The following is a 27,685-nucleotide window of genomic DNA, read 5'->3' as shown; positions in this document are numbered from 1 at the left end:
TCAATCAATAGATTGTGCCTCTCGAGCCTGGAACCTCCCCCCCAAAGGTGCATGAGGGGATTCGATGGGCAGGAACTGCATAAACTCACTGTGATTACCCGACACTCTCAGATTATTGGGATCCGTGGTCTGGGTGACTCTGCCAATAGAGCACCCATCCAACCCTCTGACGTCCGTGGGAATGGAGAGGGGTTGTGTGGGGATTCCCAGCTCCGACACCAGGGTGGCGTCCATAAAGCTCTCATCGGCCCCAGAGACTGTCAATTTGGACCGGTCACCCCCAACAGTGTTGCATGGAGAGGGGTGCGAGCACGGAAGATGGGGAATGTCCCAGTACGGCTCACCATCGTACTCATACCTCGTTGAGGAGCCTGGTTCTAGGGATAGGCATTAGAGGGACAAATTGGTGAAATTGGAGGGATACACCATTAAAATAAATAGTAATAATATTAAACATTAATGAACATCTAAGTATCAGTATAAGTATCTTACATCAGTTAAAAGCTTACATCCTTCTTCATCTAACTGTGTTGTCCGATTTACAAAAAGGCTTTACGGCGAAAGCACACCATGCGATTGTCTGAGGACGGCGCCCCACAACATATTTTTCATCCAGCACAGGCTTCACAAAATCACAAATAGCGATTAAAGAAATCACTTACCTTTGAAGATCGTCCTTTGTTTGCAATCCCAAGGGTCCCTTATACAACATAAATGGTCATTTGTTAGATAAATCCTTCTTTACATCCCAAAAGTCTGTTAAGTTGGCACCATCGATTTCAGTAATCCACTCGTTCAACATGCAGACAAAGGAGTCCAAAAGCTAATGCCCTATGAAATTAACCTCCCAGGGGTTCGGTAGCGTCCCACCTCGACAACAGCCAGTGAAATTGCAAGGCGCCAAACTCAAAACAACAGAAATCCCATAATTAAAATTCCTCAAACTTACAAGTATTATACACCATTTTAAAGATAAACTTCTTGTAAATCCAACCAGAGTCTCCGATTTCAAAAGACTCTCACGGCGAAAGCACACCATGCGATTATGTTAGGTCAGCGCCTAGCCACAAAAAAAAAACATATAGGCATTTTCCATCCAAAAAGAGGGCTCACAAAAGTCAGAAATAGCAATTAAATTAATCACTAACCTTTGATGATCTTCATCAGATGGCACTCACAGGACTTCATGTTACACAATAAGTGTGTGTTTTGTTCGATAAAGTTCATCTTTATGTCCAAAAACCTCAGTTGAAATTGGCGCGTTATGTACAGTAATCATTGTCTCAAACAAACATCCAGTGAAATTTCAGAGAGCCACATCAAATTACAGAAGAACTCATCATAAACATTGTTGTAAAATACAAGTTTTATACATAGGATTAAAGATAAACGTCTTGTTAATCCAGTCGCTTTTCAGATTTCAAAAAGGCTTTACGGTGAAAGCACACCATGCGATTATGTTAGGTCAGCGCCTTGCCACAGAAAACCATACAGCCATTTTCCAAATAAGGAGAGGTGGCACAAAAGTCAGAAATAGCATTAAAATTAATCACTTACCTTTGAAGATCATCAAATGGTGGCACTCCCAGGTCTCCTTGTTAGACAATAAATGTTCATTTTGTTCGATAATGTCCTCTTTATCTCCAAAAACCTCCGTTTTGTCTGTGCGTTTAGTTCAGTAATCCAAAGGCACAAAGCCCGTCTCAACATCCAGACGAAATGTCAAAAAAGTACAATAAATGTTCAAAGAAACATGTCAAATTATTTTTAAAATCAATCCTCAGGTTGTTTTTGTCATAAATAATCAATAATATTTCAACCGGACAAATTTTCGTCAATAGAAAAGGAGAAACAAGAAATGCGCACTCCCGATCACGCGCTGGTCTCATGTCTGGAAATGTCCACTGTCCATTCATTGAAAGTGCTGTATCACCCTCATTTTTCAGAGTAAAAGCTTGAAGCAATGCCTAAAGACTGGCACCGTGTAGAAAAAGCCATAGAGATCGTGAACTGGGTCCTAAATCTTTGTATGGTGGATAGGCTTTCAATGGAAAAACAGCCTTTCAAAATAATAGTACTTCCTGGATGGATTTTCCTTTTTTTTCGCCTGCCATATCAGTTCTGTTATACTCACAGATATTATTTTAACAGTTTTGGAAACCATAGTGTTTTCTATCCAAATCTACCAATTATATGCATATCCTAGCTCTGGGCCTGAGTAGCAGGCAGTTTTATTTGGGCACACTTTTCATCCAAAATTCCGAATGCTGCCCCCTACCCTAGGGAAGTTGGTGGTGGGTTTGGTCCAGTTACTTACCTTGTTCTCATCCATCCATGCTGACCCGTCCAGGTGTGGAAGTTTACATGGAAGGTGCTCTTTCAGTCTTCACCTAAAGGTTATGGTCACGGAGCCATTGAAGAGGCTTTTGCACGTGCTGTATGTGTTTCTTCAAGGGGTGGGAGTAAATCAGGTTGTCATCAATGTATACAATGAGAAATCGGTTGATCATATCCTGGAAAACCTTGTTCATAAAATGATTGGAAGATGGCGGGGGCGTTCGTAAGGCCATAGGTCATGAACAGGATTTCGTAGTGTCCTTGTGCGGTGATAAAGGCCACATCTTTCTTCTCCACCTACATTGCTTGCTGTTTGGGGTTTTAGGCTGGGTTTCTGTACAGCACTTTGAGATATCAGCTGACGTACGAAGGGCTATATAAATCAATTTGATTTGATTTGATTTCCAAGAGGGCGTAGCAGTCAGACGTCTTTGTCCTGTCGTGTTCCTTGTATTTATCATTTTTACATATTTTTCTTTGCATATCTTTTAAAATATTTTGCTAAACCTCAACATCTAAATACCCTCCTGCAACCCGCCTCACCCAATGTATCGTGGATCTGCTTTTTTTCTAAAATATCGATATTTACTTCGGATCTGGAATCCCTCAACTGAAGCTAGCCAGCGAACTACCAGCTATCAGTCAGCAAACCATTTCCAGCGGCCATCAGCTAACCTTCAGCTCGAATACCTCTCGCCAGTTCGAACAACGTGGCTCTAACCAGAGCATAACGAACCTATTATTTTTATTTTATTTTTTTATTTTTTATTTCACCTTTATTTAACCAGGTAAGCTAGTTGAGAACAAGTTCTCATTTGCAACTGCGACCTGGCTAAGATAAAGCATAGCAGTGTGAACAGACAACACAGAGTTACACATGGAGTAAACAATTAACAAGTCAATAACACAGTAGAAGAAAAGGGGAGTCTATATACAATGTGTGCAAAAGTCATGAGGAGGTAGGCAAATAATTACAATTTTGCAGATTAACACTGGAGTGATAAATGATCAGATGGTCATGTACAGGTAGAGATATTGGTGTGCAAAAGAGGCAGAAAAGTAAATAAATAAAAACAGTGTGGGGATGAGGTAGGTGAAAATGGGTGGGCTATTTACAGCTGTGTACAGCTGCAGCGATCGGTTAGCTGCTCAGATAGCTGATGTTTGAAGTTGGTGAAGTTGGTGAGGGAGATAAAAGTCTCCAACTTCAGCGATTTTTGCAATTCGTTCCAGTCACAGGCAGCAGAGTACTGGAACGAAAGGCGGCCAAATGAGGTGTTGGCTTTAGGGATGATCAGTGAGATACACCTGCTGGAGCGCGTGCTACGGATGGGTGTTGCCATCGTGACCAGTGAACTGAGATAAGGCGGAGCTTTACCTAGCATGGACTTGTAGATGACCTGGAGCCAGTGGGTCTGGCGACGAATATGTAGCGAGGGCCAGCCGATTAGAGCATACAAGTCGCAGTGGTGGGTGGTATAAGGTGCTTTAGTGACAAAACGGATGGCACTGTGATAAACTGCATCCAGTTTGCTGAATAGAGTGTTGGAAGCAATTTTGTAGATGACGTCGCCGAAGTCGAGGATCAGTAGGATAGTCAGTTTTACTAGGGTAAGCTTGGCGGCGTGAGTGAAGGAGGCTTTGTTGCGGAATAGAAAGCCGACTCTTGATTTGATTTTCGATTGGAGATGTTTGATATGAGTCTGGAAGGAGAGTTTGCAGTCTAGCCAGACACCTAGGTACTTATAGATGTCCACATATTCAAGGTCGGAACCATCCAGGGTGGTGATGCTAGTCGGGCATGCGGGTGCAGGCAGCGATCGGTTGAAAAGCATGCATTTGGTTTTACTAGCGTTTAAGAGCAGTTGGAGGCCACGGAAGGAGTGTTGTATGGCATTGAAGCTCGTTTGGAGGTTAGATAGCACAGTGTCCAATGACGGGCCGAAAGTATATAGAATGGTGTCGTCTGCGTAGAGGTGGATCAGGGAATCGCCCGCAGCAAGAGCAACATCATTGATATATACAGAGAAAAGAGTCGGCCCGAGAATTGAACCCTGTGGCACCCCCATAGAGACTGCCAGAGGACCGGACAGCATGCCCTCCGATTTGACACACTGAACTCTGTCTGCAAAGTAATTGGTGAACCAGGCAAGGCAGTCATCCGAAAAACCGAGGCTACTGAGTCTGCCGATAAGAATATGGTGATTGACAGAGTCGAAAGCCTTGGCAAGGTTGATGAAGACGGCTGCACAGTACTCTCTTTTATCGATGGCGGTTATGATATCGTTTAGTACCTTGAGTGTGGCTGAGGTGCAACCGTGACTGGCTCGGAAACCAGATTGCACAGCGGAGAAGGTACGGTGGTATTCGAGATGGTCAGTGACCTGTTTGTTGACTTGGCTTTCAAAGACCTTAGATAGGCAGGGCAGGATGGATATAGGTCTGTAACAGTTTGGGTCCAGGGTGTCTCCCCCTTTGAAGAGGGGGATGACTGCGGCAGCTTTCAATCCTTGGGGATCTCAGACGATATGAAAGAGAGGTTGAACAGGCTGGTAATAGGGGTTGCGACAATGGCGGCGGATAGTTTCAGAAATAGTGGGTCCAGATTGTCAAGCCCAGCTGATTTATACGGGTCCAGGTTTTGCAGCTCTTTCAGAACATCTGCTATCTGGATTTGGGTAAAGGAGAACCTGGAGAGGCTTGGGCGAGGAGCTGCGGGGGGGGCGGAGCTGTTGGCCGAGGTTGGAGTAGCCAGGCGGAAGGCATGGCCAGCCGTTGAGAAATGCTTGTTGAAGTTTTCGATAATCATGGATTTATCGGTGGTGACCGTGTTACCTAGCCTCAGTGCAGTGGGCAGCTGGGAGGAGGTGCTCTTGTTCTCCATGGACTTCACAGTGTCCCAGAACTTTTTGGAGTTGGAGCTACAGGATGCAAACTTCTGCCTGAAGAAGCTGGCCTTAGCTTTCCTGACTGACTGCGTGTATTGGTTCCTGACTTCCCTGAACAGTTGCATATCGCGGGGACTATTCGATGCTATTGCAGTCTGCCACAGGATGTTTTTGTGCTGGTCGAGGGCAGTCAGGTCTGGAGTGAACCAAGGGCTGTATCTGTTCTTAGTTCTGCATTTTTTGAACGGAGCACGCTTATCTAAAATGGTGAGGAAGTTACTTTTAAAGAATGACCAGGCATCCTCAACTGACGGGATGAGGTCAATGTCCTTCCAGGATACCCGGGCCAGGTCGATTAGAAAGGCCTGCTCACAGAAGTGTTTTAGGGAGCGTTTGACAGTGATGAGGGGTGGTCGTTTGACTGCAGCTCCGTAGCGGATACAGGCAATGAGGCAGTGATCGCTGAGATCCTGGTTGAAGACAGCGGCGGTGTATTTGGAGGGCCAGTTGGTCAGGATGACGTCTATGAGGGTGCTATCAACGTCAGCGCATGAAGAGGCAAAAACAGACTTAACCCCATCGCGACGTCCCCAAAGGCTAACTTTCTAGCCCCTGCTATCTGCTTGCTTGCTATCCCGGTCTACTAACTGCTAGCTTGTTTAGCCCCGGCCTACTAACTGTTAGCTTGTTAGCACAGGCCTGCTAACTGTCTGAATCGCCGTGTCCCCAGCCAGCCCAACCACTCACTGGACCCATATTTATTTTCAATATCTTTTCCATTTTTAATTCGATTATACCTTCCGGTAACCTGCCTCACCCAATGTGATATGGAATCGCTATTATTTTTAATTTCAGAATACATTCAATAACCTCCAGAAGCTAACCAGCTAATTAGCTACAAGCTTTTTAGTCATTGTTAGCCACTGCTAGCGGCTTTTACCTTCTGCACAGCCAGCCCTGTTTTTAGCCTGGATAATACTCGCCAGTCTACCAGTATCGAACTGTCTCTCCACAACAACGCCGGATTCCTGCCGTATTCCCTGGACCACTACTTCTGATCTTCACAGCTAGCTTGCACCCAGTACCGAAGCTATCCCTGAGTACCACATCTCGGCCATCTCAGCTGTTCACCTGAACCCCACTCATACACGGCTAGAGCTCAATACTCCACCAGATCCTTGCTGTAAACTCTGGACCTTGGGTAACGCCACTGCCACGAAGCTAGCACCAGTTAGCCGTGAGCCAGGCACATCTCCCTGCTAGCAAACTAAATTCTACAATACCTCTTTCACCATCTGGCTTGGATTCTCTGTCGACACTGCCCCCGCTGCACCACCACGACTGGTCTGCCGACGAATACTCCATCCGTTGTGCCTTCAACCAACCTCCGTCTGAGCAGACCCCCTACCACCCCGGGCTACTAACTTTAAACGCTGTGTCACCCGCGTGCTAGCATAATGGCAGCGTCCCTGTTCCATCTACTGCTGCCCCTGGACACGATGATCACTTGGCTACATAGCTGATGCCTGCTGGACTGTCCATTAATCACGGTACTCCATTGTGTTTATTTATGTTTTATCTGTCGGCCCCAGCCGCGAACTCAGGCTCTGTGTGTAGTTAATCCGACCCTCTCTGCCGAGTCATCGCCATTTTACTTGCTGTTATTGTGATAGCTGACTAGCTGTTGTTGTCTCACCTGTTGTTTTAGCAAGCTCTCACAATCAAGACCTGCAATTACTTTATGCCTTGCTCTATGTCTCTCTCAAATATCAATATGCCTTGTATACTGTTGTTCAGGTTAGTTTTAGTTTACAATGGAGCCCCTAGTTCCACTCCTCACACCTCTGATACCTCGTTTGTCCCACCTCCCACACATGCGCTGACCTCACCCATTAAAACCAGCATGTCCAGAGATACAACCTCTCTTATCATCACCCAGTGCCTGGGCTTAGCTCCGCTGTACCCACACCCCACCATACCCCTGTCTGCCCTGAATATATTCTACCACGCCCATACATCTGCTACTTTTATTCCTTGTCCCCAACGCTCAAGGCGACCAGTTTGGATAGCCTTTAGCCGCACCCTCATCCTACTCCTCCTCTGTTCCTCAGGTGATGTGGAGGTAAACCCAGGCCCTGCATGTCCCTAGGCACCCTCATTTGTTGACTGTGATCGAAAAAGCCTTGGTTTCACGCATGTCAACATCAGAAGCCTCCTCCCTAAGATTGTTTTACTCACTGCTTTAGCACACTCTGCCGACCCTGATGCCCTGATGCCTGAATCCTGGCTGAGGAAGGCCATCAAAAATTATGAGATTTCCATACCCAACTATAACACTTTCCTTCAAAATAGAACTGCCAAAGGGGAGGAGTTGCAATATACTGCAGAGATAGCCTGCAAAGTTCTGTCATACTTTCCAGGTCTAAGCCAAAACAGTTCAAACTTCTAATTTTAAAAATTAGTCTCTCCAGAAATAAGTCTCTCACTGTTGCCACCTGCTACCGACCCCCTTAGCTCCCAGCTGTGCCCTGGACACCATCTGTGAATTGATCGCCCCCATCTAGCTTTAGAGTTTGTTCTGTTAGGTGACCTAAACTGGGATATGCTTAACACCCCGGCAGTCCTACAATCTAAGCTAGATCCCATCAATCTCACACAAATCATCAAGGAACCCACCAGGTACAACCCTAAATCCGTAAACATGGGCACCCTAATTGACATTATCCTGACCAACTTGCCCTACAAATACACCTCTGCTGTCTTCAATCAGGATCTCAGCAATCACTGCCTCATCGCCTGTATCCGCTACGGGTCTGCGGTCAAACGACCACCACTCATCACTGTCAAACGCTCCCTAAAACACTTCTGCGAGCAGGCCTTTCTAATCGACCTGGCCCGGGTATCCTGGAAGGATATTGACCTCATCCTGTCAGTTGAGGATGCCTGGTCATTCTTTAAAAGTTACTTCCTCAACATCTTAGACCAGCATGCAGTACATGGCGGACTGCAATAGCATCGCACAGTCCCCGCGATATGCAACTGTTCAGGGAAGTCAGGAACCAATACACGCAGTCAGGCAGGAAAGCAAAGGCCAGCTTTTTCAAGCAGAAATTTGCATCCTGTAGCTCTAACTCCAAAAAGTTCTGGGACACTGTAAAGTCCATGGAGAACAAGAACACCTCCACCCAGCTGCCTACTTCACTGAACTAGGTAACACGGTCACCACTGATAAATCCGTGATAATTGAAAACTTCAACAAGCATTTCTCAACGGCTGGCCATGCCTTCCTCCTGGCTAAACTAAATCACACAGACACACAACTTGGAAGGTGCGTAGAGACTGACAGTGCCTCCAATAGTTAGCTTTGTTCGAGCTAAAGAACCGTCGGACCTAGAGTTCCGAAACTTTAGAATCCTGTTCTAGACCTCCAGTCGATAGTGCGTGGTGAGTTACGTGGCTCTAGAAGGTTCTCGGACTGAGAAACAGCCTCGTACATTTGCAATGATTTCAATTCATTTTTGCACCACGAAAATAACAACATTTAGAAATGTCCCAGAGTCGCAAGACTAGGTGCATTGCGACCGTCTCGCCCATATAGACAGACCACAACGTTTCTGTCCGATAGCTCATTCAAGGACCCCTTAGCAAGTCATGGAAAAAATGGATTTTCAGCACCAATTAGGGTTTTGCTCGGACACCGAATGACCGATCGAGCCAAAACTTGGGATTCGGGGTCGCCTCAGCTAGTCCTATACGTAACATAAGAAATGTGCCCGCAGCTAGAACATAACTACGTGTTTTATGTTTTTTTATGGTTTGAACCGAAGGCGTTGTGAATTTTGGGCCAGCTCTGAAGTATAATAATAATAATAATATATGCCATTTAGCTGACGCTTTTATCCAAAGCGACTTACAGTCATGTGTGCATACATTCTACGTATGGGTGGTCCCGGAATCGAACCCACTACCCTGGCGTTACAAGCGCCATGCTCTACCAACTGAGCCACAGAAGGACCACAAGTATGTGATAGTTGGCTACTAAACGAGTTGGAAAAAGTGGGTTTGGTGTCAGTTTGTATCAGTTTGGTGTCAGAATGATATCTAATTGACTGATGGACGGTGACTTGCTGGTGACTCTTGTCCAGTTGCAATATGTTTAAACAGTGAGGTACCATCACCAAAGTGACATTCTGAAATCAACCCTAACGAGCCATTGAGATGAACCGAAATCACTGCCCAGTAAATTTCACATTCCTGCAGGATTTTTATAGCATGACAAAGTCGTGATGGTCCCCTGGGCAATGTGGTGGCAGAGTGGAGGCCTTGATTTTGCTGAAGAAATATTCAGATAGTATGGCGGTTGGCACTGCTGAGGCAGATTCGTCAATGGTGGTGGCTCTGCAGAAGAAGACCAGTAGAAGACCAGGACAGTAGTTCACCTTGTTGCCACGAGATGGCAGGGTCATGACCACAAACCAGGGGTGTCCGAGGATGAGTGACTGTTTGGGGAATGAGAGTTCCGTGAGTTGAATGGTTTAGTGTGGAAGACACCAATCTGGGGGACGCTGTGCCAGGTGCATAATGAAGCCCATGCCCAATGGCTGCCCATCCAGGATGGTTATCCTTAAGGGAGGGGTGACAGGTGTTAGATCAATGTCAAGCTCTTGTACTACCTGCTGATCAATAAAACTACCTGCTGCTTTACTCTGGACCCTGATCTCTCTTTTGAAGAACATATCAAGACCATTTCGAGGACAGCTTTTTTCCATCTACGTAATATTGCAAAAATCAGAAACTTTCTGTCCAAAAATGATGCAGAAAAATGATTCCATGCTTTTGTCACTTCTAGGTTAGACTACTGCAATGCTCTACTTTCCGGCTACCCCGGATAAAGCACTAAATAAACTTAAGTTAGTGCTAAATACGGCTGCTAGAATCCTGACTAGAACTAAAAAAATTTGATCATATTACTCCAGTGCTAGCCTCTCTACACTGGCTTCCTGTCAAAGCAAGGGCTTATTTCAAGGTTTTACTGCTAACCTACAAAGCATTACATGGGCTTGCTCCTACCTACCTCTCTGATTTGGTCCTGCCGTACATACCTACACGTACGCTACGGTCACAAGACACAGGCCTCCTAATTGTCCCTAGAATTTCTAAGCAAACAGCTGGAGGCAGGGCTTTCTCCTATAGAGCTCCATTTTATGGAACGGTCTGCCTACCCATGTCAGAGATGCAAACTCGGTCTCAACCTTTAAGTCTTTATTGAAGACTCATCTCTTCAGTGGGTCATATGATTGAGTGTAGTCTGGCCCTGGAGTGGGAAGGTGAACGGAAAGGCTCTGGAGCAACGAACCTCCCTTGCTGTCTCTGCCTGGCCGGTTCCCCTCTTTCCACTGGGATTCTCTGCCTCTAACCCTATTACAGGGGCTGAGTCACTGGCTTACTGGGGCTCTCTCATGCCGTCCCTGCAGGGGGTGCGTCACCTGGGTGGGTTGATTCACTGTTGTGGTCATCCTGTCTGGGTTGGCGCCCCCCTTGGGTTGTGCCGTGGCGGAGATCTTTGTGGGCTATACTCAGCCTTGTCTCAGGATGGTAAGTTGGTGGTTGAAGATATCCCTCTAGTGGTGTGGGGCTGTGCTTTGGCAAAGTGGGTGGGGTTATATCCTTCCTGTTCGGGGTGTCCTCGGATGGGGCCACAGTGTCTCCTGTCCCCTCCTGTCTCAGCCTCCAGTATTTATGCTGCAGTAGTTTGTGTCGGGGGGCTAGGGTCAGTTTGTTATATCTGGAGTACTTCTCCTGTCCTATTCGGTGTCCTGTGTGAATCTAAGTGTGCGTTCTCTAATTCTCTCCTTCTTTCTTTCTCTCTCTCGGAGGACCTGAGCCCTAGGACCATGCCCCAGGACTACCTGACATGATGACACCTTGCTGTCCCCGGTCCACCTGACTGTGCTGCTGCTCCAGTTTCAACTGTTCTGCCTTGTTATTATTCGACCATGCTGGTCATTTATGAACATCTGAACATCTTGGCCATGTTCTGTTATAATCTCCACCCGGCACAGCCAGAAGAGGACTGGCCACCCCACATAGCCTGGTTCCAAAGGTTTTGGCCTTTCTAGGGAGTTTTTCCTAGCCACCGTGCTTCTACACCTGCATTGCCGATAGTTTTGTCAGGACCCGGTTACGAACCCGGGTCTCCGGAGTGAGAAACAGTCACTTAACCAACTGAGCCACGAATAGTCGGCAGAACCCAGAAGATGAGGCAGACACAACAGTACTTGAGACGGTGTATTTAATGAAGTAAAAAGTGAAGTTCTTCAGGAAAACATGTAACTCCACAACCTCAAAAGGAATCCTACAAGAACAAAGGTAATCCTCCAAGACAAAAAGGTAAATCCACAAGGTGGAAGGTAAAGCATAAAAAGCCTCAAAAGATACTCAAAAAAACAAACAAACAAGAACAAAAAAAACAGAATTCCACAAGAGAGTCCACCGGGATCAACAAGAGTTCTCAGAGTACTAGGGCTGGGTGCTAACATACAAACACAGAGCAAAGAACAGAGGAAAACAAAGGGTTTAAATACAATCAGGGGAAACGAGGCACAGGTGCAAATAATAATGGGGATCAAGGGAAAACAAAAGGTCAAAAGGCACAATGGGGGCATCTAGTGACCAAAAACCGGAACAACCCTGGCCAAATCCTGAGAGTGTTTTATATTTTCTGGGTCAAGGTTTGGCTTTTTCAAGAGAGGCTTTATTACTGCCACTTTTAGTGAGTTGGGTACACATGCGGTGGATAGAAAGACGTTTATTATGTTCAACGTAGGAGGGCCAAGCACAGGAAGCAGCTCTTTAGTTGGAATAGGGTACAGTGTGCAGCTTGAAGGTTTAATAATATATAATATATGCCATTTTAGCAGACGCTTTTATCCAAAGCGACTTACAGTCATGTGTGCATACATTCTACGTATGGGTGGTCCCGGGGATCGAACCCACTACCCTGGCGTTACAAGCGCCATGCTCTACCAACTGAGCTACAGGTTTAGAGGCCATGATTATTTTCATCATTGTGTCAAGAGATATAGTACTAAAACACTTGAGCGTCTCTCTTGATCCTAGGTCCTGGCAGAGTTGTGCAGACTCAGGACAACTGAGCTTTGAAAGAATAAGCAGATTTAAAGAGGAGTCTGTAATTTGCTTTCTATTAATCATGATCTTTTCCTCAAAGAAGTTCATGAATTTAACACTGCTGAAGTGAAAGCCATCCTCTCTTGGGGAATGCTGTTTTTAGTTAGTGTAATGCTCCGGGTGTCGTGGGTGTGGAGTCAAATGCAGGAGACAGAGAGTTCAATGCTGTGCGTCTTTAATAGCACCAACGCACCACAGGGTGCTCACAATAGTTACGTTCCCAAACACAGGGAATCAAAATGTACAACGAGAAAATCACGACCAGGCACTAACACGTACCTCTACAACAGAGCCGAAGGTTACACTGAAATAATCCCGCACAACAACCAGGCGGGCCGGCTGTCTAATAAAGGCAAACTAATTAAACATAAACAGGTGCTACCACTAAACATACAAGGAGGGGGAGGAAAGACAATCAGTGGCAGCTAATAGGCCGGTGACGACGACCGCCTGAGCGCCACCCGCCCGGGAAAGGGAACCGTCGGACTCGTAACAGTTAGCTTTGCGACAGTATCAAAAAGGAATTTTGGATTGTTCTTATTTGCCTCAATTAAGTTGGAAAAATAGGATGATCGAGCAGCAGTAAGGGCTCTTCGATACTGCACAGTACTATCTTTCCAAGCGAGTCGGAACAGTAGAACATATAGATGAAACTTGCCAAAGTAACATGAAGTAATTAGTGGTCATTACCTACAGTATTATTACTGGTCCTTCAAGCTGGATTTAGTGACCAACAGTTTTTACATGGTAAGTAATTTCTCCGGTTTAGTGACAAGTAGTTTTAACATGACCTTTAATTGTTTTCTGTATAGGTTAAATGGTCTCATCATGAAGGCATTTAGTTCAAATTAGTTACATACTGTATCTCTCTGCTGGACGGGAGACAGAAGTTTTTGTTATGTGTTAATTTGGTCTTCGTTCCCGTGCCCTGACACGGCATGCCGTAATTTGGGTAAAATAAAAACGCCATTACGCATTCCTGCATCTGTCTCCCGATCTGTCATGCCAACGTGACACATATTTTCTTCTTTCGACTCTATACTTCAAAAGTTTGGATTTGAAATCCGTGACTGTTGGCAGCTTTAATTTGAGGGTATTTTCACCCATATTCATATCAGTTGAACCATTTCAAAATTACATCACTTTTTGTACAAAGTCTTCCCATTTTAGGGAGGCAAAAGTATGACAAATTCACTTATGTTCTTACTACTTTAATACACACGCCATCAAGCTTGGGTCTCATTTGCAAGGAAGCCTTGTGAACATGAACATACAATGAATACAAGATTTATCAAAGCAAACTCTCATATCCAGTGCCAGGTAGCCCAGCTGTTTAAATGTTGGGCCAGTAAGACACAAGCTGCTGGTTCAAATCCCGGAGCCGACTAGGAGAAAAATAGGTCAATGTGCCCTCGAGCATGGCACTTAACCCTAATTGTTGTATGTTCATCTGGATAAGAGTGTCTGCTAAATGACAGACAAAAACCTACATATTTCACCTCTGAATGATTCTTAGAGAGCATATTGCATCAGCAAAAGTTGACCTGTGCTCTGTGGCGGATGTCACTGGGACTATGTTGTCTCTACTGTGTAACTCTTTAGTGATGTTAGTTTGACATTTTTAAGTTTGACACCAGAGGGTCATGTTATTACAAGGCTCTGGAACAATTAGGTCCAAAACTCTAAGGAATTCTACCAATTAAAGGTGTTGGAGACACACAAATGCTTTCCCCCAGGGACCAATAAGGCCCCAGTTGAGCATAAACATTCAGGGTGAACCTGCAGTGAACATAAGCACAGCTCTATTGTCATTTGTGTGAGTACAACTTCCATTAGGCCTCAGCCTCAGCACAAACTTCACCTCTAAACTAGTCTCCCCTGCACCGGTCAAGAATCCCACATCTGAATCATGACCTCCTCATAACCTCTGTCACAGGTGGGATCTGAACTGTGGTATCCTGAGTGGAAAACCAACATCTTAACCAATAGTCCAAGAGGAAAGACCCTCTAGGACCCAAGGTGACACTGATTTAGAAGTACCAGGCAGTGCTACCTCATCACAGTTTTGCAGCAATGTGTCAAATAGATTAGAGCCCAGGGTGGCCGTGTGGCGCTGCATCGCTGACCTTGGGTTGTGGCTAATAGTGTGGAGTTGCCTGGGGGTTAGCAATTATGCCCTTAACTTGTTATGGCTGCAATCCCGATATCGGGATAAGTGTCATCACCAACCTCTGAATAGCATAGCGCTACATTCAATAAATATTACTACAAATATTTATATTCATGAAGTCACAAGTTCAATATAAGAAAACACAGCTCAGCCTTTTGTTAATCCAACTCTTTTGTAAGATTTTGAAATTATGCTTTTCAGTGAAAGCAATCCAAGCGTTTGTGTAAGTTTATCGATAGCATAACAAAACATTATGTACGGGGTGAACAGGCAGTGGCTCGGGTGGTTGATGTCCTTGATGATCTTTATGGCCTTCCTGTAACATCGGGTGGTGTAGGTGTCCTGGAGGGCAGGTAGTTTGCCCCGGTGATGCGTTGTGCAGACCTCACTACCCTCTGGAGAGCCTTACGGTTGAGGGCAGAGCAGTTGCCGTACCAGGCGGTGATACAGCCCGCCAGGATGCTCTCGATTGTGCATCTGTAGAAGTCTGTGAGTGCTTTTGGTGACAAGCCGAAATTCTTCAGCCTCCTGAGGTTGAAGAGGTGCTGCTGCGCCTTCTTCACGACGCTGTCAGTGTGAGTGGACCAATTCAGTTTGTCTGTGATGTGTATGCCGAGGAACTTAAAACTTGCTACCCTCTCCACTACTGTTCCATCGATGTGGATAGGGGGGTGTTCCCTCTGCTGTTTCCTGAAGTCCACAATCATCTCCTTAGTTTTGTTGACGTTGAGTGTGAGGTTATTTTCCTGACACCACACTCCGAGGGCCCTCACCTCCTCCCTGTAGGCCGTCTCGTCGTTGTTGGTAATCAAGCCTACCACTGTTGTGTCGTCCGCAAACTTGATGATTGAGTTGGAGGCGTGCGTGGCCACGCAGTCGTGGGTGAACAGGGAGTACAGGAGAGGGCTCAGAACGCACCCTTGTGGGGCCCCCGTGTTGAGGATCAGCGGGGAGGAGATGTTGTTGCCTACCCTCACCACCTGGGGGCGGCCTGTCAGGAAGTCCCGTACCCAGTTGCACAGGGCGGGGTCGAGACCCAGGGTCTCGAGCTTGATGACGAGCTTGGAGGGTACTATGGTGTTGAAGCATGAGGTGATGAATGGCACTACAATGGGCCCCAGGATCTCGCCACGGTATCTCTGTGCATTCAAATTGCCATCGATAAAATGGAATTAGTTTGTTGCCCGTAGCTTATGCCTGCCCATACTGTAAACCCACAGCCACCGTGGGGCACTTATTAACAAAATGTGGAAAAAGTCAAGAGGTCTGAATACTTTCCGAATACACTGTATATCATAAGATAGTGTTGTCATTACAATTATTTACACTTTCAGTAATGGTTACAGAAATGTTTTACATGCTATGACTGATATGTGTCCTTTTTTATCAACCTTGGTTGAATGCAGTGACTGTACGTTACTAAGGAAAAGAGAGATTTTTACCAAAATGTAAAAATGAAAACTTGCAAAGAACACTGGGTAATATGTAGCTGCATGGGCAATTCCAGTAATATACTGTAAATTAGACTACAGTAACATTTTTAGTACAATAAAATTCATTGCCATAAAATTGATTACAGTCACTGTCCCGTGAAATAAATTACAGTAACTTACTGGCCAATTGCTTCCAGAAAGTTACTGTATATTTTACAGGAAATGTTTTAGTGTGGTCCAGTCGCACCTACTGGGACAGCATCAGTCTGTGGTTGGCCTCGTGGCACCATATACAGGGACATGCTGAGGGCCTATGGGACCAGGAGGATCTTGGGATCTTCATTTCCAACTGAGCTGATCCACTGGCTGCAGGACGGACATTTTGAAGAACAAATGTTTCTCCACACAGCCGTGGCAGCTGCCGCTCCAGCCTGACACGAGTCTACCTGCAAGGGACAGACAAAACATTCGGGTTCACAGATTGATTTGACATTCTGAATTTAAACCTAATTGTATTCGTCACATAAACCAAATACAACAGGTGCATACATTACAGTGAAATGCTTAATTACGAGCCCCTAATCAACTATTCAGTTTAAAAAATACAGATAAGAATAACAAATAAAAGTAACAAGTATTTAAAGGGCAGCAAAAAAATAACAATAGCGAAACAATATACAGAGGGGGCGTACAGGTTATTTGAGGTAATATGTACATGTAGGTAGAGTTGGGAGGGCCTAGAGTACGCCCTCCTCATCTCTTGCTGCTCATGATGTAGGAACTCATATTTATTCTTCAGCTCCCAACAGGTGAGGGTGTGGTCACTCCCTGAACACTGAGGAGGCCTGGAGCAGAGCTGGCTGGTCTCTTAGATGAGAGAGGTGTGTAGGCAAATCATCCTCCTCAGGTGAATGATGGCTTTTTGTGGCGCTGTGGGCTGAGTTGGGTGGTGACAGCAACCTCGAAACAACAAACTGCAACCTCAAAACAACAAACTGCAAATGCAGCCAGAAAAGTTGTAGAATCACGAGCTTGATGTAGTCATTGCATGCTAGGAATATGGGACAAAATAGTGACCTTTTGACTCCTTTATTTGTAAGAATCTTGAAAAGGTGTCAATAATTTTTACCCTTTTTGGGAGAAATATAAATTCACTGAGCAATTGCATGAGTATAAAATAATATAATTACGCAACTTTTTAAAATACTTATTTTATACAGTCATTATTTATCTGTATCTGTTACGGTTTTCTATGTGTGAAGGAGAGTCGGACCAAAATGTCCATGTTTAATGAACTGAAGAAACACGAATCAAAATACAAACACTACAAAAACAATAAACGTAATGAAAACCGAAACAGCCTAATATTGGTGCAAACTAATACACGACAGACATAACTACAAAATGACACTAAGGACATAAGGACAATCACCCACGAAACACTCAAAGAATATGGCTGCCTAAATATGGTTCCCAATCAGAGACAATGATAAACACCTGCCTCTGATTGAAAACCACTTTAGACAGCCATAGACTTATCTAGAACACCCCACGAAGCTACAATCCCAATACCTATGAAAAAACCCCAAGACAAAACACACCACATACAAAAACCCATGCCACACCCTGGCCTGACCAGATAAATGAAGAAAACACAAAAATACTTAGACCAGGGCGTGACACAACCCCCCAAGGTGCGTACTCCCGGCCGCACACCAAAACCCATAGGGGAGGGTCCGGGTGGGCGTCTGTCCACAGTGGCTGCTCCGGCGCGGGACGTGGACCCCACTCTATCAAAGTCTTAGTCCCTCTTCCTCGCGTCCTTAGATAGGCCAACCTCGCCGCCGACCATGGCCTAGTAGTCCTCACCCAGGACCCCACTGGACTGAGGGGTAGCTCGGGACTGAGGGGAAGCTCGGGACTGAGGGGAAGCTCGGGACTGAGGGGAAGCTCAGGACTGAAGGCAAGCTCAGCACTGAGAGGAAGCTCAGCACTGAGAGGAAGCTCAGGCAGGTAGTTAGATCTGGCAGATCCTGGCTGGCTGACGGTTCTGGCAGATCCTGGCTGACTGGCGGATCTGGAAGAGACCGGGTAGGCACCAGGTTATGCTTGCCTTCAGAGTGTCCTCTTTCCAAAGCTGTCAATTATACGCACAGTCGATCATCTTTTTGTGACATAATATTGCGCTTAAAACGGGCACGTTTTTTTTTATCCAATAATGAAATAGCACCCCCATAGATGTAACAGGTTAAGGATCTTTTTGAACTTGACTTGGGGCTCCGGTACTGCTTGCTGTGTGGTAGCAGAGAGAACAGTCTATGACCTGGGTGTCTGTAGTCTTTGACCATTTTTTGGGGCTTCATCTGACATGACCTAGTATATACAGTTGGTCCTGGATTGCAGGAAGCTTGATCTGGGCCTGATGCACTACCCTCTGTAGCTTCTTATGGTCGGATGGCGAGCAGTTGCCATACCAGGCGGTGATGATAAGGGTTATAACTATAAAATATACGTATATGTAAATAAATAAAGAGCAAATGGCATTACACTTACAACATGACTATAAAGGGATATAAACACTCATCAATATAAATATAAAGTTAAAAATTAACCTCTTAGAGAGAGAGAGAGAAACAAATTACTTGGATAGAAAGTTGGTCAAGATTTATGGCACCCTCTCTCTCTAGCCCTGTGTGAGAATCTGCCCTACAGTCTGTACATAGTCATGGAATCACTGGTCACTTTAATAATGGAACACTAGTCACTTTAATAATGTTAACACACTGCTTTACTCATCGCAAATGTATATACTGTATTCAACTGTATTTGTTGTCAGTACCACTCAGTCATTGCCTTGTCAAGTATTTATATACAGTATTTCTAAATTTCATTATTTTACTTTTAGATTTGTGTGTATTGTTATGAATTGTTAAGGTACTGTTGGAGCGAGGAAGAAAATCATTTCACTACACCTGCAATTACATCTGCTAAATATGTGTATGTGACCAATAAAATGTGATTTTGATTTGATTTTGTAGTATATTAAAGGTAATAACCCTTGAAACGTAATGCTCAGTTAAGATATGTATTTAGATACTGGTTCCCTTACCCTGTAAGCAGTCTATAAACTGCTCATAGTCTGTGTCACACTGACATTGCTCATCCATATCTCCATATATTCTTAATTCCAGTCCTTTACTTAGATTTGTGTGTTTAAGGTATTTGTTGTGAAATTGTTGTATATTACTTGTTAGATATTGCTGCACTATGAGATGTTCATGCATTTCACTCCACCCATAGTAACATCTGCTGAACACGTGTATGTGATCAATACAGTTTGATTTGATCTGATTTCTAATGAGTGACTGCAATCCACACTTTGGTTTCGGTAGTCACTGTCAACAAACAAGAATGTTATAATTTTCAGACAAACACATTACTTCCTTCAGCACACTACTACAACAGTGTGACTGTTTTGGAATAAAATGTTCAATATATTTCCTTTAACATCCTCTGTGTTGTGTGCTTATTGTTTAACCATTGATATGTTCCAGGTCATTTTGAGAACTTTAGGAGCATCAGGTACTGCTGGAATGTCTACCAGTAGCATGTCCATCTTTATGTGATAAATTAAACTGGTCACTGTTCAAAACATTTATAAAGAATTAAGAAAGTATGAATAGTCCTCACTTTAGATTAGAGACTGCAAAACTACTTTACTAATGATTAGTACATGGTTTATAAGGATATTTATTAAAATTATTATGAATGATCTGCTGAATCTTTATTACATACCATAAAAGTTGTCATAAATGTGTGAATAACTAGCTTACTAAAACAAATGTGGGAGTAATGATACATGAGTGATGAATAAGGCATTTACTAATACATTATACATTCTTTATTACAAAGTGTTAAAATAAAGTGTTACCGGTCTCTATATCAATTCAGACTCCACAGCATCTGAGAGAGCTGTTCTGGTGTGACCCCTGACCTGGCAGCAGTGATGTCGTGAGAGTAGTGGTACTGTTCTTACCCAGTATGTTGAAGTTCAAGTGTCTGCTGTGGTCTCCTGCGTTTAATTAATTAATTTAATTAATTAATGCATATAGTAGTTATTTACACATGTGAGAATACCTAGCTGACTAACATTTAACACATGTGGGAGTAATTATTAATAAATGGTGAGAAAACTGTAAATTCCTTACAAATTGTTTATTACTGAACATTATAAAGTCTTACACATAATTGCATATTCTCGCATTTTACCCTCAACTACTTACACAATACACCATTGAGATGGACTTGGACATTATCTGATATTATGCAATATTGAACAATTCAACTTCAGTACACTTGTTGAAGGCATTGTGTCCCAATTCAGCCACTAGATGGTGATGTTAAACAAGATATAGAATGACTCCTAACCTCCTCCTGAGGAGACAAACACAGGCTTTGGTATTTGGAATATACAGCCCAAAATGTCTACAATGTCTTTTATAAAAATAAAAAAGCTCATGCATTCTTATGCCTTTTCCAAGTCATTCCAATTCAATCGAGCCAAATCATTCTGTATCAACACCACAGGTATCTATGATGAAAACACTGAGATAAGTCACGTCCGTGTATTGTTACATGAAAGAAGCAATTACAACAATTGTATTACATAACTATGGCAAATCTATGTTACTCAAATGTTGGAATAAAATGTAGGAACTATGAACACCTTAACTTCAGAGTTAAAATAAGTTTAGCTGTCACTTTGAACCAAGGATAAAAGAAAGCATAAATTATTGGATTAATTAAGGAATTAACAAGTGGCAGAAAGCTGATGATAAAGGTTAAAACATTTTCACTTAAAAAAGATACAAAAAGGAAAGGAAATAGAGATGGAATCCAACAAATGAGATAGTTGAAAACAACAATAGACAGAGTTTTTGCTGCTTTTCTCTCAGACTTATTTGCCTGTACGTTTTAACACCAGACACACTGACAGCCTCTTTTGAAAATAGCTTTCTGGCCTGTGATCTGGCCACCACAAAGATTTTCAAATAAAGTGTTATAATAATAGAGCACGGGACAACCATTGTAATTACAATGTCAATTATGTTATTAACCCAGGTTTTTCCTTCAACAATAAAACATTCTTTCAAACACCTACTGGGTACCTGCACATTTACAAAGTTTTTTGTAATGACAGCATCATATATGATACAACACCACCAGGTAATGGAAATAAAACACATCATTCTTCTTATTGTTATTCTAGAGTGGTACAATAAGGGATCACACACAGCAACATAGCGGTCAATAGATATAAGGACCAAATTACCCAGAGATAAAGAAGTACATAAAAAGCGATGTAGAATTGAAACACACAGAAATATTCCCCAAAACCCCAGCATGATTCCATTGTTGCTACAGTCATTACTGGTATCACAATCAGTCCCACCAGGAGATCTGACACAGCCAGAGAGAGGATGAGCAGGTTGGTTGGAGTGTGGAGCTGCTTGAAGTGAGAGATGGAGATGATCACCAGTACGTTCAAAAATACTGTAACTGCTGAAATCAATGAGAAGAAGATGTACAGTGTTATGTAGATAGATGTCGATAGCAAAGCCTTTCTGCAAGAAGAGTTTCCGTCTTGAAAACAGTATTGAACATCTTCATATTTCTCCATTTGTAATTCAATTCAAAATGCTGAGGTCCTGCTTGGTCCTGTGTGTGACCCTGTCAGGTCCGCCTTCTGAGAAACTCTGAGCTCTGCCTTTCTATTTATCCCTGAGTTACTGACAGAAACTCCCCTCCCCAGAGTCTCTCTGCACACACACACACACACACACACACACACACACACACACACACACACACACACACACACACACACACACACACACACACACACACACACACACACACACACACACACACACACACACACACACACACACACACCTACACGTTGTAGTATTCTGAGGTTGTTGTTTACGTACCATATACCTGCAGGCTGTACTCCTTGGCTGCGTTGCTGACGTCTGTGTAGATGGATGTGTTAACTTCTTTAGAGCACTACGTGATGCAGCCCGGGGTGGTGCTGCATCACTGACCCAGGGGTGTGGCTAATAGTGTGGAGTGACCTAGATGTTAGCAATTATGTCCTTAAAGGGAAATTACACTCAAATTATCTTTGGTTTATTTTTTATTAGTCCACTGTTGATATAGTCCCAAAATGATTTGAGTGTCTCATGTCAACTTTTCAAGATATTTGACTTTCAAGAATCAAAGTCTCACCGGCCACATCATCATACAGTTTGATGATGCCTTTTACATCATACAATATTTTGCCGATTAGGCCTGACTTGCAGTCGGCGTTCCAATTCATCCCAAAGGTTTTCGATGTGGTCGAGGTCAGGGCTCTGTGCAGGCTAGTCAGGTTCTTCCACACCTATCTAGACAAACCTATTGCTGAATGGACCTCACATTGTGCACGGGAGCATTTTCATGCTGTTACAGGAAATGGATTTCCCCAAACTGTTGAAACAAAGTCTAGAATGTCAATGTATGCTGTCGTGTTAAGTTTTCCCTTCACTGGATCTAAGGGGTCATGCTCAAACCATGAAAAACAGCCCCAAATCATTTTCCTTCCTCCACCAAACTATACAGTTGCCACTACGCATTGGGGCAGGAAGCATTCTCATGGTATCCGACAGGTTTCCTCCAAACGTGAAGCTTGGCATTCAGAGCAATAGTTCAATCTTGGTATCATCAGACCAGAGAATCTTGTTTCTCATGGTGTAAGAGTACTTAAGGTGCCTTTTGGCCATCTCCAAAGCCGTCATGTGCCAAGTCTGATTTGTGACTCCAGAGAATTCATTTTTCACTGCTCCAAAGTCCAATGGTGGCGTGCTTTACACCACACGAGCCAAAACTAGGCATTGTGCATGGGGATTTTAGACCTGTGTGCTGCTGCACGGCAATGGAAACCCTTTCATGAAGCTCCTGACGAACAGTTATTTTGCTGACATTGATTCCAGAGGCAGTCTGGAACTCGGTAGTGAGTGTTGTAGCCGAGGACAGAGAGTTCCTGCCTTCCCAGGTCTGTGAGCTTGTGTGTCCTACCACTTCGTTGCTGTGACATTGTTGCTCCTAGATGTTTCCATTGAACATTAACAGCACTTACAGTTGAACGGGGTACCTCTAGCAGGGCAGAAATTTGACGAAATGACTTGTTGGAAAGGTGGCATCCTATGACGGTGCAACGTTGAAAGTCACTTCTCTCTTCAGTAAGCCCATTCTTCTGCCATTGTTTGTCTATGGAGATTGCATGGCTGTGTGATCGAGTTCATACAACTATCATCAACGGGTGTGGCTGAAATAGCCAGATCCACTCATTTGAAGGGGTGTCCCTATACTTTTGTATGTCTTTGACCAACATATATATATTTGTATTCCTAATCATGTGAAATCCATAGGCCTAATGAATTAGTTTCAATTGACTGATTTCCATATGACTGTAACTGTGTATGTCACGCCCTGACCATAGAGAGCTGTTTATTCTCTGTTGGTTGGGGCGTGATAGTGACTAGGTGGGTGATCTAGGTGATTAATGGTTTATGTTGGTCTGGTATGGTTCCCAATCAGAGACAGCTGTTTATCGTTGTCTCTGATTGGGGATCATATTTAGGCAGCCATTTCCTAATTTGTGATTTGTGGGATCTTGTCTATGGATAGTTGCATGTTAGAACTATTATTAGTTTTGTTTGTGTTTTATTGTTTTGTTTGGTGAGAACTCTACTCACGCTGTGCCTTGGTCCAATCATTATGACGATCGTGACACTCTAATCTTAAGTTTTATATTTTTGTTCATTATAGAATATTTCAAATTATAAAATTATCCCTCTGTCACAGATTGTGAATTATAGTGCCTTCCTCTGGCCTCTGAACATGAAAGTAATCCCTGTCCTCTGTTTCTTTCTGCAGGAAATGTATAAAATATGTAGCTCTTTAGTCTAGCACTTTGGATATGAGTTCAAATGTTTTATATGAGGCGACATTTTAGAAATGTCACCTTTCATTTGAGGGTATTTTCATACATACATTGCATTTGGAAAGTATTCATACCCCTTGACTTTTTCCACATTTTGTTACGTTACAGCCTTATTCGAAAATGTATTAAATAATTTTAATTTCTACACACAATACCCCATAAACCGTTAATTTTTGTAAATTTGCATAGGTATTAAAAATAAAAACAGAAATACTTACATAAGTTTTCAGACCCTTTGGTATGAGACACGAAATTGAGCTAAGGTGCATCCTGTTTCCATTGATGATCCTTGATGTTTCTACATCTTGATTGGAGTCCACATGTGGTATATTCAATTGATTGGACATGAGTTGACAGTTGACAGTGCATGTCAGAGCAGAAACCAAGCCATGAAGTCGGAGGAATTGTCCGTAGTGCGCCGAGACAGGATTGAGTTGAGGCACAGATCTGGGGAAAACCACAAAGACTCTTCCTATAGCTGGCCGCCCGGCCAAACTGAGCGATAGGGGGAGAAGGGCCTTGATCAGGGAGGTGAGTAAGAACTTGATGGTCACTCTGAGAGAGCTCCAGTTCCTCTGTGGAGATGGGAGAACCTTCCCGAAGGACAACCATCTCTGCAGCACTCCAACAATCAGGTATTTATTGTAGAGTGACCAGACGGAAGCAACACCTCAATAAAAGGCACATGACAGCCTTGGAGTTTGCCAAAAGGCACCTTAAGTACTCTTACACCACAAGAAACAAGATTCTCTGGTCTGATGATACCAAGATTGAACTCTTTGCTCTGAACGCCAAGTGTCACGTTTTGAGGAAACCTGGCACCGTCCCTGTGGTGAAGCATGGTGGTGGAGGAATCATACTGTGGGGATGTTTTTCAGTGGCAAGGACTGGGAGTGTAATGCTCCGGGTGTCATGGGTGTGGAGTCAAATGCAGGAGACAGAGTTCAATGCTGTGCGTCTTTTAATAGCACCAACGCAACACAGGGTGCTCACAAAAGTTACGTTCCCAACACCAGGGAATCAAAAAATACAATGGAAAAAATCACGACCAGGCACTAACACGTACCTCTACAACAGAGCCGAAGGTTACATTGAAATAATCCTGCACAACAACCAGGCGGGCCGGCTGTCTAATAAAGACAAACTAATTAACATTAACAGGTGCTACCACTAAACATACAAGGAGGGGGAGGAAAAACAATCAGTGGCAGCTAATAGGCTGGTGACGACGACCGCCGAGCTCCACCCGCCCGGGAAGGGGAAACACCCTCGGTCGGACTCGTGACAGTACCCCCCCTGACGCGCGGCTCCCGCAGCGCGCCGACACCGGCCTCGAGGTCGCCCCAGAGGACGAGGTGCAGGGCGATCCGAATGGAGGCGATAGAAATCCCTCAACATGGATGGATCCAAGATGTCCCCCACCGGTACCCAGCACCTCTCCTCCGGACCGTACCCCTCCCAGTCCACGAGGTACTGCAGGCCCCTCACCCGGCGTCTTGAGTCCATGGCCCGGATCGTGTACGCCGGGGACCCCTCGATGTCCAGAGGGGGGACCTCCGGCACCTCACTGTCCTGCAGGGGACCAGCTACCACCGGCCTGAGGAGAGACACATGAAACGAGGGGTTAATACGATAATAGGAAGGGAGTTGTAATCGATAAGACACCTTGTTTATTCTCCTCAGGACTTTAAAGGGCCCTACACACTGCGGACCCAGCTTCCGGCAGGGTAAGTGGAGAGGTAGGTTTCGGGTCGAGAGCCAGACCCTGTCCCCGGTACAAACACGGGGCCTCACTGCGGTGGCGGTCAGCACTCCTCTTCTGCCGTCCACTTGCTTGTCGTAGAGATTCCTGGACGGCCCTCCAGGTCTCCTTGGAGCGCTGTACCCATTCCTCCACCGCAGGAGCCTCGGTCTGTCTCGGATGCCATGGTGCCAGGACCGGCTGGTACCCCAACACACACTGAAAAGGGGACACGTTAGTAGAGGAGTGGTGTAGTGAGTTCTGAGCCATTTCAGCCCAGGGAATGTATCGTGCCCACTCGCCTGGCCGATCCTGGCAATACGACCGCAGAAACCTACCCACCTCCTGGTTCATTCTCTCCACCTGCCCATTACTCTCGGGTGATAACTGGAGGTCAGGCTGACAGAGACCCCCAAGCGTTCCATGAACGCTCTCCATACCCGAAATGTGAATTGGGGGCCCTGATCAGAAACGATGTCCTCCGGCACCCCGTAGTGCCGAAAGACATGGGTGAATAATGCAGTCTGCAGGGCTGTAGGGATACCGGGCAACGGGAGGAGACGGCAGGACTCAGAGAACCGATCCACAATCACTAGAACCGTGGTGTTCCCCTGAGACGGCGGAAGATCGGTCAGGAAATCTATGGACAGATGTGACCATGGCCGCTGTGGAACGGGGAGGGGTTGTAGCTTCCCTCTAGGAAGGTGCCTAGGAGCCTTACTCTGAGCGCACACTGAACAGGAGGAGACATAACCCTTAACGTCCTTAGCCAACGTAGGCCACCAATACCTCCCCTGAAGGCTCCCCACTGTCCTCGTCACCCCAGGGTGACCCGAGGAGGGTAGGACGTGAGCCCACCGAATCAGTTTGTCCCGAACACCAAGCGGCACGTACCTTCGCCCCGCTGGACACTGAGGAGGCGCGGGTTCAGCCCGTAACGCCCGCTCGATGTCCGAGTCCACCTCCCATACCACTGGGGCTACCAGCTTTGAGGCGGGAAGGATGGGAGTAGGTTCGGTGGACCCATCCTCCGTGTCGTAAAGGCGGGACAGTGAGTCAGCCTTCACGTTCTGGGAGCCCGGTCTATAAGACAAAGTAAACCGGAAACGGGTGAAGAACATGGCCCACCTTGCCTGACGTGGGTTAAGTCTCCTAGCTGCCCGAATATACTCCAGATTCTGGTGGTCAGTCCAGATGAGAAAAGGGTGCTTAGCCCCCTCAAGCCAGTGTCTCCACACCTTCAGAGCTCTAACCACCGCTAGCAACTCCCGGTCCCCCACATCATAGTTACGCTCCGCTGGGCTGAGCTTCCTTGAGAAGAAAGCGCAGGGGCGGAGTTTTGGTGGCGTACCCGAGCGCTGTGATAGCACGGCACCCACCCCAGCCTCGGACGCATCCACCTCCACTATGAATGCTAGAGAGGGGTCCGGATGCTCCAACATGGGCGCATCAGTGAACAGCGCCTTCAACTTGTTGAATGCTCCGTCCGCCTCTGCTGACCACTGCAACCGCACCGGGCCCCCCTTCAGCAGTAAGGTAATGGGAGCCGCTATCTGGCCAAGACCCTACCGGATAAACCTCCGGTAGTAGTTGGCAAAACACAAAAAACGCTGCACCTCCTTTACCGTGGTCAGAGTCGGCCAATTACGCACGGCCCTAATGCAGTCACCCTCCATCACTACCCCCCGAGTTGGAAATGCGATATCCCAGAAAAGAGACGGCTCGTTTAGAGAACACGCATTTCTCAGCCTTGACATATAGGTCATGCTCCAGCAGTCTACCAAGCACCTTGCGCGGTGTGAGTGGCCGAGTAGATCAGAATGTCATCGATATAAACAACCACTCCCTGCCTGCACAGGTCCCTGAGAATCTCGTCTACAA

At 45.1% G+C, this 27,685-nt stretch overlaps 1 pseudogene; it reads right to left on the bottom strand.

Annotated features, from left to right (window-relative positions):
• On the bottom strand, positions 1-21,746 carry LOC127906117 (trace amine-associated receptor 13c-like; annotated as a pseudogene).
• Between the last annotated feature and the right edge of the window lie 5,939 nt (positions 21,747-27,685).

The sequence above is a fragment of the Oncorhynchus keta genome, unplaced genomic scaffold (genome assembly GCF_023373465.1).
Source record: "Oncorhynchus keta strain PuntledgeMale-10-30-2019 unplaced genomic scaffold, Oket_V2 Un_contig_3546_pilon_pilon, whole genome shotgun sequence".
In the NCBI taxonomy this organism is placed as follows: Eukaryota; Metazoa; Chordata; class Actinopteri; order Salmoniformes; family Salmonidae; genus Oncorhynchus; species Oncorhynchus keta.
The sequence above is the reverse complement of the archived record's forward strand: the minus strand, read 5'-3'. Positions and strand labels throughout refer to the sequence as shown.